The sequence below is a fragment of the Maniola jurtina genome, chromosome 21 (genome assembly GCF_905333055.1).
Source record: "Maniola jurtina chromosome 21, ilManJurt1.1, whole genome shotgun sequence".
NCBI lineage: Eukaryota > Metazoa > Arthropoda > Insecta > Lepidoptera > Nymphalidae > Maniola > Maniola jurtina.
In genome coordinates this window covers 607,082-620,208 of record NC_060049.1, presented here as the reverse complement: position 1 = coordinate 620,208, position 13,127 = coordinate 607,082, and positions in this window count along the sequence as shown.

The following is a 13,127-nucleotide window of genomic DNA, read 5'->3' as shown; positions in this document are numbered from 1 at the left end:
AGAAACTCGCTTCACTTGAGGCATTTTTCGGAACAATGCCACCTCTAATAATAAACCTCGGCATCTCTCTGCCTACAGACTATTGTTATTGTGGCTATTCATAATTTCATTATTCGGTTGTATGTGCTGTTCGAACTTTTCTACTCCCATAGCAATAAAGCCGTGCCTATTTTTAACCTCCGACCCAAAAAGAGGGGTGTTATAAGTTTGACGTGTGTATCTGTCTGTGGCATTGTAGCTCCTAAACTAATGAACCGATTTAATTAAGTTTTTTTGTTTAAAAGGTGGCTTGATCGAGAGTTTTCTTAGCTATAATCCAAGAAAATCGGTTCAGTCGTTTGAAAGTTATCAGCTCTTTTCTAGTTACTGTAACCTTCAATTGTCGGGGGTGTTATAAATTTTTAATTTAAACTTGTCACTTCTCGGATCTTTATTACCTAAATAATTTTGACTACATATCAAAAATTGTGGAACCGGCAAGATTACCTATCTTACATCATCACTGACGTAAATGAACAGGCAGTAATGAAAATTCAAATTCACTTCATAGTATTCATGCCATGTATAAAAGTAAATTTGCATTATTTTTTTTGCTGAATAATTACAATAAAACTTAAAGCTAGCCTTATCTAATTACTATACAAATCATGCCCGCGTGGAATGGTGCCAAGAATACTGGCTGCATATCCACGCTGGACAGCCAAGCTGATCCGTTGCGCAGTAAAAGAGCCAGCCCTTCTGTCACCCGATGAGGCTATTAATCGCGGTTATAGTATTACTAGCTGATGCCCGCGACTTCGTTCGCGTGGATGTAGGTTTTTTAAAAATCCCGTGGGAACTCTTTGATTTTCCGAGATAAAAAGTAGCTTATGTGCTAATCCAGGATATTATCTATCTCCATTCTAAATTTCAGCCAAATCCGTCCAGTAGTTTTTGCGTGAAGGAGTAACAAACATACACACACACACACACACACTCACACACTCACACACACACACACATACAAACTTTCGCCTTTATAATATTAGTGTGAAGTGTGATTTTGCATTGGAAATAGTACTATTCATAAAGAATCAACCTCAGCGTATTATCCTGCAGCAAATAAAACTAGAGTTTTATTGAGTGGACGTTACGAGGCGTAGCATCTTTCCTATGAATATTATAATAATTTCGTTAGACCACTTTATCTCGGTCGTTGCTTTTGTATTGCAAGACCGAGCCAGTTTCATAGGTTCGTTCAACTTCTGAAACATTACGTTTAATTATTACTAACAAATTATACACAAAGGATTTATAGATTCTATGAGTGATTTTTTAGTATCATGCTTCATAATTAGTAATTTGTGTTTTTGTGTTTTCTTTGATTTTTATAATAATGTGTTCATTTGTGTCTGTTTAGTAAAGTAGATAGGTTTAAATAAATATTTAGTACAGTTTACTATAAGTATAGGTTAACATGTATGGATAGTTAAAAAATATACTAGTACTTTGTTATGTTCGTAAAATTAAGAGCGCCACCTCGCCAACAAACTGGCCCACCAGTTTGGCGAGCTACAAAATGAAAGAAACATGTAAAATTATTTTGAATAAATAAATTAAAAAAAAAGAGGAAACAAATCTATAAACCACCACCAAAGTTACGGAAATCAGGCACACCACAGACACATATTATTTTATCTAAGTAAATGTATAAAAGAAAAAGCTGACTGACTGACTGATCTACCAACGCTCAGCTCAAACTACCTACTGGACGGATCGAACTGAGGCAGAAAGCTACTTTCCTTCATAAAAAGCAGCCTATATCATTCTCCAGGTCTTTAACTATACCTAACCATGCAAAAATCACGCCAGTCCGTCGCGTTGTTCCGTTGCAACGTGATTGAATAACAAACCAACAAACAAACGCACTTAGGTACGTATTTATTTATACAAAAAAAATGTAATAATAATATATGATACGAAACAGTGAGTTTAATTGGTTAAACTTAATGTTCAAATGAAAACCAAATTGCGTTTGTACGGAAAGTTTGTATTTTATGCTTCGGCTGAATTAAGGTTAACGTCAATGCCCAACAACGCCATAATGATCGCGATAATCAACGCGTTAAACTGAGTGGCCACACTTGAACGGTTAACGTCTAATGCCAATTGAATTGCGGTTAAAATCGTCTAACGCCGAACGGCATTGTGAATGCCGTTGTACGTTGATCGTGGCTACATTTACGTTTAAGGGAAAACGCCGTTGAACATCGCGTTGTTGGCCGTTAATGTAGCCGGGACATTAGGAACATAATTTCAAAGGACAAAAATTTTATGCTTAACTACAAGAGAGAGATCAGATTAAAGCATCAACTTCAAAGTTAATCTTGACACAATAATATTAGGTCATACCTAAGTATTTATCTGGGATTTACCTAGAAGGGACTGTTCTCAGACGACCTAACTCAATAATTTGATATCTTTACGTAGCCTCAAGGAGTGATCAAGTGTACAACTACGTTTTAAGATAAAAGCTTGATTTCAGGACTAATCTTTCTGTTCTAAACTGAGACCGAGAATTCGATAATGACTTACGAAGTCTTGACTAACGATTCGATGATCGAATTACTGCGATTTTGTCACAAATGTTACATCAACAAGTGTAAATTAAAAATTTATAACACCTCCGACAAATGAAGGTTACAGTAACTAGAAAAGAGCTGATAACTTTTAAACGGCTGAACCGATTTTCTTGGATTATAGCTAAGAACACTCTTGATCAAGCCACCTTTCAAACAAAAAAAAAAAACTAAATTTAAATCGGTTCATTAGTTTAGGAGCTACGATACCACGACAGATACACAGATACACACGTCAATCTTATAACTCTTTTTGGGTCGGGGGTTAAAAGTATTAAAATATACCAAGTGACAGAAAAACAATTTTACTGTATTATATTTCAGCGTTTATTACGACGATTATTTATCGGGTTTTAGTATTCAACTTTATTCACGGGTAATTCGGTAAAAATTCGGTAAAGAGGACAATAAATAGACCACCAAAATGAAAGTGCTATGCAATCGAAGTTAAAAAATAATAATTTTCCTTTCGGTTTTACCTTCGTGTAAAAATTAAATCCGGTTTCGAGCTGATGGCAGCTTAAGCTTATCTGTAAACAAATGGCTTAGAGACGCTGTGTAAAGGATTAGTTTCACGAAAAACAACAAGGATAAGAAACGGTGGGCTTACACCAACGATATATCAAATTACTAGAGAAGCGAACCTTATTAGAGAACCTCACACATTGGGTTTCAAAAAAGATCTCCCACTAATTGATTACAAGCAATGTATATTACCAGCTGTCCAGGCCGGAAATAAAGTAATTGACGAGTCTTAGAGCAGCAGTGGGTCCAAAAGTCTTTTTATGGGAATGGGCATAATCTTTTATAACAAAATTCCACAATCAATTTTGGACTTGCCTTTACACAAGTTCAAAAAATCTATTAAAACTATGGTCCGGAGAAAAGTATACAATCAAAGATTATGTACATGATAAAAAAGCATGGATTTGACTCGCTCCAGCAATGCGCGGGACTGCAATTGCTTGTACCTATAGTATGAAATATTATTGTAAATTGAACAATTGAAAAGAGCAACCGCCGAGTTTCTTGCTGGTTCTTCTCGGTAGGAACGGCATTCTGAACCAGTGGTAAATTATTTTGACGATTCAAAAGCACTTGTAATAGTTTATTTGAATAAAAATCTATTCTATTCTATTCTATACTATTCCCACACTTGAGAATATTGTGGGAAACTTTCAGGCATGTAATATTACACTCATTCTCACAAAATATAACTTTCCCACTTTCCTGAGGCGGAGCGTGAAGTCTATACCAATTCCCACTTGGTCATCGTAGCTATGTCCAAACCCGAGAACCGTGCTCAGTAGTGAGTCGGCGGTGGATTGGTGATGATAATGATGATGAGTCATATTAATAGAGCTTCTAAAACATGACATCTCTCTGGCTCAGATTATTTTGATGGTTTTATAGAACAAAAAAAGTTCTTGCGATCTACTGGATTCGTACCTACAGCGATATTGGATTACAAAAAATAAGTTTATGCTGTTGTTCTCAAAACTAAACCCAATATACCAGTGTACCATATAAGTGTTTTGTGATAACTCAAAATTTAGAAAAACCCCGACACAAAAACCCTTTAGGAAAACTAGAAAAGAGCTGATAACTATCAAATGGCTGAACCGATTTTCTTGGATTATAGCTAAGAACACTCTCGATCAAGCCACCTTTCAAATAAAAAAAACTAAATTAATGTCGGTTCATTCGTTTAGGAGCTACGGTGCCACAGACAGATACACAGATACACATGTCAAACTTATAACACCCCTCTGTTTGGGTATGGGGTAAACAAATAATAAATAAACAAGTGTCAATTAAAAATTTATAACACCCCCGACTTTGAAGGTTACAGTAACTAGAAAAGAGCTGATAACTTTCAAACGGCTGAACCGATTTTCTTGGATTATAGCTAAGAACACTCTCGATCAAGCCACCTTTCAAACAAAAAAAACTAAATTAAAGTCGGTTCATTCGTTTAGGAGCTACGGTGCCACAGACAGATACACAGATACACATGTCAAACTTATAACACCCCTCTGTTTGGGTATGGGGTAAACAAATAATAAATAAACAAGTGTCAATTAAAAATTTATAACACCCCCGACTTTGAAGGTTACAGTAACTAGAAAAGAGCTGATAACTTTCAAACGGCTTAACCGATTTTCTTGCATTATAGGAACACTCTCGATCAAGCAACCTTTCAAACTAAAAAAACTACCTATATTAAAATCGGTTCATTAGTTTAGGAGCTACGATGCCACAGACAGTTACACAGATACAAACGTCAAACTTATAACACCCCTCGGCGTGGTGGAATTATACGGCGGGATATATGGCGGGAATTTTGGCGATTTTCCGGGAATTTCCGGGAACTTTTTATGTGCTTTACTCTTAAGCCACAAGGTAGGTTCTATTCATTTTCAGGGAGGGCAGTCGTGTTTTCAATTCAATTACTAACGACTTTAAAAAAATATCCTCGCGGTGAAATACGGCACGAGTTCAGTTTTACACTTATTTTGAATTAAACTTTATTGGTTAGGAAAAACTCAGGCAAGGTTGCAACAGGACTAATCAACTTACACGGCAGCCGGTACTTATAATACTGTTAGTACTACAGGTTGTGCCATATTTGCGCCTCGCGGGAAATGCAAAACCTACAAAATATACGGGATGAAGTGCGTGACGTACAAAACATCAACTAGGTCATCATCATCATCATCATCAGCCTGTGGATGTCCACTGCTGGACATAGGCCTTCCCTAAAGAGCGCCACCACACCCGGTCCTCAGCCTTCCTCATCCAGCCACTCCCCGCCAGCCGCTTAATATCATCGGTCCACCGTGCTGGAGGGCGTCCCACACTACGTTTGCTTAAACGCGGTCTCCACTCAAGGACTTTCCGGCTCAACTAGGTCATCAATAAGAAATATGAACGCCGACGGCCTTCCTAACGCAGTGGTAAGTGCTGTGGTCTTATTTGTGAGAGGTCCCGGGTTCGATTCCCGGGAGAGGTTTTTTTTTTTTTTTTTTTTCTTATACAGCAGGGGAAATCCTCATGGACACCCACTGGGTAGTGCCGGACTCTTACCGGCTAAAACCCCTGCTGTCTCCTTGTTGGCTGTGTGCCCGCCTCGCAGCCTAAAACACAGCACAACACTTTTGTCCCTTCATCTACTTCTTTCCCTCCTTTTCTCTTCTTCCTCCTTTTCCTTCATGATTACTTCGGCGTACTTTGCAACAGCAATCCAATTCTCTTCTTTTGCTAGCATCTTTTTAACTACATTTTCTGCTGTAATGTCTCCTATTTTATTCACCAGTTTTTCTCTTTCCGTCTTCCACTTCGCACAGACAAATATGGTGTGCATGGCGTTATCTACTTCGCTGCAGTAAAAACATGTATCGTGTTGACTCTTTCCGATACGTACGAGGAAGTCCATAAAAACCCCGTCCCCTGTTAAAAATTGCGTCAATCGGTAAGATAGTCGGCCATGTTGTCTGTTAGTCCATTCTTCCAGACTCGGAATGAGGCAATGTGTCCATCTCCCTTTAATCGAGTTATCCCATTCTTTTTGCCATCTTGCGAGGGTTTCCTTTTTCGCGGCTCTAATTTGTTCGGGGTTTTTTGTGTTTCTTGTCTCCGTTCTCTCCAGAGCCAGTAGGTGGATGGGTGTTAAGTTCGCCAGTACCAGCGCTGCATCCGTGGATACCGTTTTATAGGCAGAGCACACTCGGAGCGCCAGCACACGTTGTGCTTTTAGTATTTGCCTTTTGTGCACTGCGAACTTCATTGCTGGTTCCCACACAGGCGCAGCATATAGTATTATCGACTGGGTAGCCATTGCCAGTGTTCTTCTTTTGTTGTCACTTGGGCCCTTCGTGTTAAGGAGTAACTTGCATAGGGCCCCTGCGGTCCTAGAAGCCTTCGCACAGACAGATTTTATGTGCGGGCCGAAGTTTAACCCCCAGTCCAGCTTGACTCCTAAATACGTAACACTGGATGATGGGACTACCACTGTTCCTCCACAGTCAAAATGTATGCTATGAGCATTTTTCCTCCTATTGAAGATGATGGCTTCTGTTTTTTCTGGTGCGATCTCCAGTTTATTCTGTCGCATCCACAGGTCGATAGCATGTAGTGTCTCATTTGCTTTTACCACCATCTCAAATGCATCATTCGCGGTCACCGAAATCGCCAGATCATCCGCGTAGCACACCAGCTTAACTCCTTCCGGGACATCTATATTCATTACGTCATCGTAAAGGATATTCCACAAGGTGGGGCCTAACACTGATCCTTGTGGCACTCCACCAGTGACCTCTACCCTGACTTTGCTGTCCAGTTGGATGTGGCGGTTTATAAAATAGTCCACAATTACATTGGTTATGTATTTATTTATTTTCCGAGCCCTTAGATTCTGAATTATAATCGACCATGTCGCCGTATTAAAAGCATTTCGAACGTCGATCAGAATTAGGGAATTCCATAAATTTTTATGCTTAGCTTCTTTTGCTGCATGGATTACCTCTTCAACAGCGTCAACAGTTGTTCTGCCGGGTCTGAAGCCGTACTGATTCTTGTGCAGTCCACCGCTTTTTTCTATCTCCTGAGTTAGCCGGATATTCACTAGTCTCTCATATGTCTTTGCAATTACATTTATTTAGCAGATGGGTCTATACTTCGTATGTTCGTTCTGAGATTTTTTAGGTTTATCAATCAGTACGAGCTTTGCAATTTTATAGCTGTCAGGAAAGCTTCCTTGTTCTAATAGTTTGTTAAAAAGGCAGGTGAAGTATTCTAAGTTATTACAGATAGCCGACTTCACTACTTCTGCAGGTATAGCATCTGGTCCTGGGGCCTTATTTATTTTAATTTTTTTGGCGCTATCACTTGTTTCATCCTGGGTAAAAGCAACGCTTTGAAAGTCTACATTTTGGATCACTTCTTTTGTCGGGCTAGTCGCATATACAGAGGTTATGAATAGGCTCTTGAAGATGTCCTTTTTTTGTTCTATAGATAGACAAACTTTTGGATTTGGGATCTGCATTTGGGTTTTCACAATTTTGTATGCGTCGCCATATATGTCAGATTCAAGCCCTCTGCACATATTGTCCCAAGCTGTCGCTTTTGCTACCGCTATGAACTTTTTTAACTCTTTTTTAGAGATTCTATATTCTTCTTTCAGTATTACCCTTTCATTTGGAATTCTACATTTTTGAAATTGCCTTCTTTTCTGCCTTGTCTCTTTATTTTTTTTCTGTGCACTCTCATTCCACCAGTATGGGAGCATGTAGTCATCGTCACATTTTATGCGAGGTGTACTAATTTTGTATGCCTTGCTTAAAGCTTTTTCACATTGTACATAGTTCATTTCTCCCTTTTCTATCTCACTCCTAAAGTTGTTATTGAATTTTTCTAGATTTGTCTTTCCATATTTAAACTTAGGTTTGTTCCCTCTTCTTGTCCTGTGTATGTCAATTAAGATAAATTTGTGATCGCTCATAGATTCTTCCTCTAGAACAGACCACAGTATTTTTTCTTTTGTAGGCATTCCACTAGTAATTGTGACATCTATGAAAGAGTTTCCATTCTGTCTAACACAGGTGGGCTGCTTGCCATCATTTAGGACAACTAGGTCCAGTCTATATATCCATTCGAGCAGTTCCTCTCCTTTTTTATTTGTGTGCGTTCCGCCCCAGCAGGGATGCTTTGCATTAAGATCTCCTGTTATAATAATTCTCTTACTTTTCCCGTGTACTTCTAGTATGTCCTGTTCAATTTTGCCAAGGTGGTTTTTAAAATCCTCTAGTGAACATTTGTTCGGGCTCATATATACGCTGTATAGTGCGATGTCCGCAGTCTCTATACACACAAAGCAATCTGCAGAGCGGAAAGATCTGACCTGGTATGTCTTGCTAAAATTTAGAAACCCGGGAGAGGTTTGGAATTTTATAATTTCACTGGACTAGTGGGAGGCTTCGAGGGTCGCAGTTACCATCCTTCTGGCAAAGCCGTGCCGCCAAGCGATTTTAAAGTTTAAATAGCTTGGGGAAGCCTATTATATTTAAAGCAAAACTGCAAAACACAATTTTGTCAACGGTTCCCGACGTCCGCCGCGCTATAAAGGGTTAATTTTGAAATTGTTTTTTCAGTTTTTGTCCTCTTTGACATGCTATTAGGATTTCAATTATCCAGTTTTGCTTGTTTTACATTTTTTTTTTTTGGGTTTATTTTAAAAGTGAAATGCAGGCTCTAAAAAGCTTATTGAATTTTATATGTATTTACATTTTCAAAATAGGTATGTATATCGATGGTATATACAGTCCGTCCAAAATAATTTTTTATGCGCCATTGGCGCCATTTTAACTCTACTATTAGGGCATCGCTGGAGCGAGCTGCATATCAAATCCACGCTCTTTTATTATTTACATAATCTTCGATTGTGTAATATGCTTTTTTAGGAGCATACTTTTATATAACATAATATATAGACCCAACCGTTCAACATTTCTAGATAAATCAGGCGACGTAGAAACTTCGTATGTTAGAGAAATAAGAAGATAAGTACTAAGTACCTATGGGAAAATAAGTCGTGTGTAAGTGATAGTTTGTCATAAAAACCCGGTCAAGTGCGAGTTGGACTCGCCCACTAAGGGTTCCGTACCATTATACAAAATATACTTAACACTTTTATCTAGAACTCTGCAAGTTAATAACGGTATGGGCCATCTATATGTGTTTTAGTGAATTAAATTTTTCGTGAACACATTTTAATTTTTTTTTTTTTTTGTATAATATAACCTCAAATTCACGGTTTGCGGATTTATTCCTTTACTTGTTCTATAAGACCTACCTATCTGTCAAATTTCATGATTCTAGGTAAACGGGAACTACCCTATAGGTTTCTTGACAGACACGACAGACAGACAGACGACGAAGTGATACTATAAGAGTTCCGTTTTTCCTTTTGAGGTACGGAACCTTAAAAATACGTACCCTACGTAAACGTATTGTAAATCACAGCGAGATAATGTAGGGCAACACTCGTAGCACTCGCTCTCAAGTTCAGCGCAACACGTAGACTCCCAGAGGGCTCGCGTCGTGAGTAATGCGTCCTCTTCGCGTCTGTCTGTTTATGTGATATTATAATGGAAAAGTTTTATGTTGAGCATTTCTTCATAGACCATGTATTATGTAGGTGTAAGTATTATAGGCGGTAATCTTGAGGGAACTAAGTTTTTTGTAACGAAGCGTCTCGAATGCTTGGGATGGGAACCAAATTTGCAACAATTGTAAATTAAAAATTTATAACACCCCCGACAAGTGAAGGTTACAGTAACTAGAAGAGCTGATAACTTTCAAACGGGTAAACAGATTTTCTTGGATTATCTCGATCAAGCCACCTTTCAAACAAAAAAAAACTAAATTAAAATCGGTTCATTAGTTTAGGAGCTACGATGCCACAGACAGATACACAGATACCTACACAGGTACACAGAAACACACGTCAAACTTATAACACCCCTCTTTTTGAGACGGGGGTTAAAAAATAAACGAATGAATGATGAATCGCATCAAAATTTTTCCGAGATATGTCACCGCGATTAACAGCCTCATCAGGTGACAGAAGGGCTGGCTTATTTCTTGCGCAACGGATCAGCCTGGCTGTCCAGCGCGACATGCAACCAGTATTCTTGGAACCATTCCACGCGGGCATGATTTGTATAGTACTTAGATAAGGCTAGCTTTAAGTTTTATTGTCATACTAGCTGATACCCGCGACTTCGTTCGCGTGGATGTAGGTTTTAAAATTCCCGTGGGAACTCTTTGCTTTTCCGGGATAAAAAGTAGCCTATGTGCTAATCCAGGATATTATCTATCTCCATTCCAAATTTCAGCCAAATCAATTTAGTAGTTATTGTGTGAAAAAGTAACAAACATACACACACACACACACACACACACACACACACACACACACACACACACACACACACACACACACACACACACACATACAAACTTTCGCCTTTAGAATATTAGTGTGATTTTCAGTAAATTGCAGACTAAAAAATAAAACCTATCTTAACAACTGCATAACAACAAATATAGCAAATTATGTTATCAGATTAAGTTTCTCAGTCAGATAGGCAAACGTTTGTAAGACTATAATATAGCAAAATGTCATACTCAATTAATCTCAAGTCCTTTGTAATTTAAGTAATCCTTTAAAGTTGCTGAAGTTTAAGTGACATCAAAGGCGCTGAACCTAACCCAATAATTATATATCACTTCGAGCCAAAGGGGACCGCTTTAAGACAATACTCCGTCCAGTAAAAGGTCTGTGACCTTGTACTTGCACAGTGCGCGATGCATCGATCTATTAGAATGAAGCCCGGGACTTCGTCCGAGTGGTTTAAGTTTTTTTAATCCCGTGTGATCTCTTTGATTTTTGATAAGAACCTACTTACCAGCCTACTCGGTATTAACAACTTTATTCTTTTAAGAAAATCCAAGAATGGGTAGTTAACCCATTCTTGGATTTTCTTAAAGGAATAAAGGAAGTTTGAAAAACAAGATTAAGCTCCTATTAACATTTTTCAAAGTAAGGTTCCATAATACAAGCTTAAAGACCAGTAAAGACTCAGTTTCAGGCGTATTTTCCTTTATCATGAGAATAAAAACTAGCTTTAATGCTGGAAAATCCTTGTTTACACGGCTTTAACTTGTTTGAGAGGAAAATAAACTATTTAAAAGTTAAAACACCGCAAGACCCTCGTTAGCTTATTAAACATAAGCTTTGTAAAAACTATGTGCAAATTACTTTTCTAAACATTCTCCTATAAAACGGATATTTTATTTATTTTGTACAACTTACTTACTTATTCTGTTTTATTTGCCTAACTAGCTGATGCCCGCAGCTTCGCACGCGTGGATTGGTCAGATCCCCTGCAGCATCAGGGTTGAAGAGTTGGAATCCAAATTTTTTTATGAAACAATGTTGCAAAGTTCCTCTATCGATTAAAAAAGAAATGACGCAAATCGGTTCAGAAATCTCGGAGATTTCAGTGTACATAAGTAGAAAAACACAACTCCCTTCTTGAAAGTCGGTTAAAAAAGTAGCCTATGCTAAACCCTGGTCAATCCTCTACTTGTATGTGAAAACCCCGTTAAAATCGGTTCAGCCGTTCCGAAGATTAGCCTTTTCAAACAGACAGACAGACAGACAGACAGACAGACAGACAAAAATTTTAAAAACGTGTGATTCAGTTATGGTATCGTTCAAATAACCATATGACTTTAATATGTGGTAGTTATTTCGAAATTACAGACAGACACTCCAATTTTATTTATTAGTATAGATTAACATTGATCACAATAGGTAGAGTATATTTACTTAAGTTGAGGTTAAGACCTAACGTAGAGTTGATTCTTTCTTTACATTCGATTCAGGGGGACTATACTCGCCTTGACGGGGTTAGTTCCTATTTTTTTTAAATAAAAAACCGGCCAAGTGCGAGTCAGAGTCGCGCACTGAGGGTTCCATACTCGGGTATTTTTTCCAACATTTTGCACGATAAATAAAAAACTATTATGCATAAAAATAAATATAAATCTGTTTTAGAATGTACAGATAAAGCCCTTTCATAATATGATACACCACTTGGTATTCTAGTTATCTTACTTTGAAAATTGAAATACATTTTAATTTTTTTTTTTTTTTTTATTTATTTGTACCAGAAAGTTGTAACAATATAAATAAAAGGAAAGAAAAAGTGGACAGGGAAGCACTTATCTCTATAAGAGATCTCTACCAGTGACCCTTGGCAGTGCGAGAGGTTGTAAATGGAGTAGAATAGGTACAGCAAAGATAGACAGTAATCATGAAAAATAAAAAATAAATATAGTAGATATTATGTTATAATATATACTTACAAATATTTATATATTAAAATAGACTTACAAAAACATATATACCTTAATACATAAATATATACTTATAGTCATAAATATATCTTATAATATATACCGATAAATATATGTAAACAATATGTTATGACAGAGAGGAAAGATAGTGCTGTTTCAGACGAAGTTTGAAGGTGCTGATGGAAGGGTTATTTTTAAAAATACTGTCAGGTAGTGAGTTCCAAAGGCGAGTTGCGAGTACCGTAAAAGATTTAGCATAAAATATAGTGTTGTAAGGGGGAACTGCAAGTGAGTTTAACTTGACACACGAACGCACTGGCATCACCCGAGGAGCGGCTTCGTTGAAGCGCTCACGCAAGTAAGAGGGGGAGGATGAATTTAAAATCTTAAAGAGTAGCGTGAGAATATGAGTATTCCGGCGAAGTCGAATAGGGAGCCACTTTAACTTATTTCGAAATTGAGAAACATGGTCGAATTTGCGCAATCCGAAAATAAAACGGATGCACAAATTCTGAAGGCGATCTAGTTTATCAAGCAGCTCCTCGGTTGCATCTAAATAGCAGACATCGGCGTAATCTAGGAGAG